We start from the raw sequence: 3,982 nt of genomic DNA, 5'->3' as shown, positions 1-3,982 counted from the left end.
ATATATATTTATTTATATATTTATATTTATTTAGAACAAAACCTAAAAAAAGTAATGTAATGTCTTTTTCTAGAAACTACTATAACACATCAACGATGGGCGACTTGTCCATTCATCCCCATCAGTCCCACACCGTCCTGCTGCCACAAATACTCACGAGAGCACCAAACGTGGATTAATCCGCCGCTTAAAATAGTCCCCAACAGAAGCACTACTTCTTCCTGTTTAATAAAAACTACAGTGACCAGCTGTAGTCAAAGCACCGAGAGACTGACTAACTAACACGTTGACAATAAAGCCGTGCTTCCAGTTCAGTTCTTTAAACTTCAGTGAGTAAAAGTTGTGGATAGCTCCTGGTACTTTGTTTTGGTGCCACCTCAGTACGAGCTGAGCCGATACGAGAGGGTGGAGTTAAAACACTGCAGACCACCGACTGGTCCTCGAGCATTGTCACGAGACCCAGATTATTATTGCAAAACTACAACAAACAACTGAGGAAGTTGAGACGTTCCTCTGTTTGGTTGTCGATTAAAAGGATTCACCGAGTGTCCTGGTACCAAAGCAGCAGAGCCAGAACCATGCAGCGGAAACACTGCTCAAGAAAATAGAGAACAACTTAAAGTGTGAGCTTCCTGTTGAGCCGTTTACACAGGTTCATGTCGATGACGCCTACAGGAAAGATCAACTGCTCACATTTTAAACCAAATTAAAACTTTCAACTCAGAGAGTTTTTCTTGTCGGAGCCGGAGGACTAATGTTCCCTTGAAGATGATGAAACTAAAGATGTCTGCCGGCGGTGAGGTGCGTGGGAGCCGGTCCCTTTAAAGAGCAGAGTTTAGTGTCGGCAGAGCAGAAGCAGAAGAAGTGTGACCGACAGCCATGCAAGTTAGAGCTGCTCACACAGGAGGACAAACACAGACCACCATGAAGACGACGATGACGAGGATGATACTCGGTCTTAAAGGGAAGGAGGCGAGGATACGTCTTGCTGATCAGAATTCAGGGTCCAACACTTAAAACCTTTCAGTAACAGCAGTCTACACAGAGATGCATTTAATAATAAACATAAGCTTAAAAAAAATCAAACCCAAGTGACCTCAACCTGATCCGCTCGTCTCTTTTGACAATGTTGTTATGAAAGGATAAAAAACAAGTATATTTTTATTAGAGCTTTCATCTGTGCAGCAGCTACACATGTGTAAAACATTACACTGTTACACACGTTTGTTTGTTCCACCAAACTACTGCTTTACCTTCATAGTAAATAATATACAACATTGGGAGCTGGATATTAAACTTCAACACTTAACTGCTTTTGCTTTTAGCAATATAAATAAAAAATAGAACAATTTTAGACTTTCATATTTAGGAATTACTTTTTTAAGGAAAGATTTAAAGACTTGGCAACTTTATTATTTGCAATGATTAGGATTTATTTGTTTTTATTGTCTTTCAATATTGTCCTGACACATCTCACCAGAACTAAAACAAAAGTAATTTCATGTGGATAATTCCACAAAAATGGCATTAAAATTAACTATTTCTTACAGGAGCACTGAAGGTTAAAGGTCAGGAACATGGCCGTTATTTGAATAATAACATAACTATTAAAACTTTACTGATCTCAGTGGACAGGTTTTAATTCTCAACGAGACCCTGAATTCATCACAGATCAGGACGATGTCTTCACCTTCATCACCTTTCCTTCCACAGATGACGGACAGATGGAGGCCAAACAAGAGACAGACGGAGAGACAGACTGGTGTCATGTCGGTGTGTACCTTTCTACCACAACTGGCCGAAACACCAGTACAGCAGAGCCAGGACAAGGCCAATGAATATGGCTTGGACAGGCTGCAGTATGGATGGCTAGAGGGGAGGGAGGGAGGAGAGGGATAAGAAGATATCAGAGAAGATATCAGCCGGCAAATCAACCAAAACCAACATGGAGGATGGAGCAGCTACAGCGAGGGGGGAGAGAGAGAACGAGACCGAGAGAGAGACAGAGACAGAGAGAGAGAAGGAGAGACCGAGAGAGAGCCGGGGGTGGGGGGGGGGGGGTGTTTGTATCTTATCGGCCGTTTCTACAAAGCAACACCGCCGTTTCTAGACATTCAACAGCCACATTCGCCAAAACACCACAGAAGAAGTGCCATCTGTCACCAGGCTCGTTTTAAAAACAGCAACATTTTTCCGGTTGGACTTCAGCTCATTAACTCTCTACACCAGGACGTCTCATTAGCACCGGAAACTGATCTGTAGACCAGTAATAAGAGTCAATATAACAAAAATATGATCTTTAATTTAACAAAAATAAATAAAAATGCTAGACAAAAAGGTGCCAATTCATGTATTGCCCGGTGCAGATAAATAATGGACTGTTATTTCAACATGAGTCATATTTTCATGGTCTGGTCCATCATTTCTATCAGTACTAAAAACACAGGACGCATGTAAAAACACTATTTTTCTTTTATCAAAATCCACACTGGTAGCTTCTTAAAGGAGAACTGCACCAACTCCACACATCAGTCTCTTGATGGTGGATACACTTGACTAATCCAGCTAATTAGTAGTAATGCACAGGAAAACTGGGTGTGCACAACTACAGTAAGTACGGTAGGTCAAAGTTGAAGCAGGAAGAAGGTCTGATAAAGTTATTATGACTCAAATAAATGAATCTAACCTGGAGGGTTGTTTCTAATCTGAATATCTGTTTCTCAGCTATTAACTCTATGAGAGCATGAATGAACTGGAGGAAATGATGGACAGGACTATGAAAATAGGACAGAAAGTTGTAATAAACAGGAATTATCCTTTTTCAAAAAGTTTGTTGATCTGGTCCTGTGAATCTGTGGATCAGGACTTTTAATCTGAAAAAGAACCTCTGAGGAAACAAAGCCTGAGGAACAAGACGAACACCTTCTGCCACGTCAACAAAAGACAGAAGAGGAAGAGCTGGAGACAGGAGGATGAAAGAGAGGAGAAAGAGCTGGAGACAGGAGGAAGAGCTGAAGACAGGAGGATGAGAGGAGGAAGAGCTGAAGACAGGAGGATGAGAGGAGGAAGAGCTGAAGACAGGAGGATGAGAGAGGAGAGGAGGATGAGAGAGGAGAGGAGGAAGAGGGGTAATAGAGGAGGAGGAAGAAGAGGCTGCTCCGCCTCGCTGTCGTCTTCTGATTTGAGTTTCTCTGAGGTTAAACTAACAGCTGCTATTGATCAGCTCAGAGTGGAGAGTCAGGTGAGACGATGACGTGGTTACTCATCACTACTATTACATCCTGTTGACATTATTGATCATCAGTCCTCTTTGTTAGTGAACAGGACTGAACGTCTCATTCAATTTCAAACAACACTGATTGGTGAGACTCATTTTGCCTCCAGAGTTATTAAGTAAGCAGTGAGGAGGGAGGCTGTGAACCCGAGGGGCTGGGTGGGTTACGGCTAGCAAGTCCGACACTGCCACAGTGCCCATGAGCAGCAAGTCTGGTGCTTCTCCTGCATTTATCTTTACGCAAAAAATAAAATAATCTAAAACTGGGGGGAAAAATGACATCATGAAAACATCTTGATTTAAAGCTGAGCAACCACAGGAATAAAGGTTACAACACAAGTAGCTCTTTGGTAATATTCAAAAGGAAGTGTGTGCGTGTACTCACGGAGCTGGGCTTGTCCTGCAGCAGCTTCAGGCTGCTCCTGCACTGCTCCAGCTCCTGGTGGATGTTCAGCTTCTCTTTCTCTGTTCTCTCGTAACGCTGACGGAGGTCCAACAGCTGAGACTGTGTGTCTTCATACTGCGCGCACACACACACACACACACACACACATCACATCATTTCTCTTTCTATAAATACCTGTAGATAAGCGACTTTAAGGGACTGTGCACCTCTCTCTGCAGTGTGTGCGCGTGTGCGTACCTCTCTCTGCAGTGTGTGCGTACCTCTCTCTGCAGTGTGTGCGTACCTCTCTCTGCAGTGTGTGC

General features: G+C 42.9%; 1 long non-coding RNA gene across 2 annotated transcripts; it reads right to left on the bottom strand.

Moving 5' to 3' along the window:
• Positions 1–1,565: 1,565 nt before the first annotated feature.
• LOC116379642 (uncharacterized) lies at positions 1,566–3,981 on the bottom strand. Of its 2 annotated transcripts, none has more exons than XR_004212444.1 (3): positions 3,964–3,981; positions 3,660–3,794; positions 1,566–1,869 (listed from the first exon to the last, which is right to left on the bottom strand). It is a non-coding gene; the product is annotated as an uncharacterized LOC116379642 (long non-coding RNA). The 2 variants fall into 2 exon arrangements; XR_004212445.1 differs by having other exon boundaries at positions 3,941–3,975.
• Position 3,982: the final 1 nt, after the last annotated feature.

The sequence above is a fragment of the Anarrhichthys ocellatus genome, unplaced genomic scaffold (assembly GCF_004355925.1).
Source record: "Anarrhichthys ocellatus isolate YVR2014 unplaced genomic scaffold, GSC_Weel_1.0 scaffold4812, whole genome shotgun sequence".
Taxonomy (NCBI): domain Eukaryota; kingdom Metazoa; phylum Chordata; class Actinopteri; order Perciformes; family Anarhichadidae; genus Anarrhichthys; species Anarrhichthys ocellatus.
Note: the sequence above shows the minus strand (reverse complement) of the source record. Positions and strands in the feature narration are given on the sequence as shown.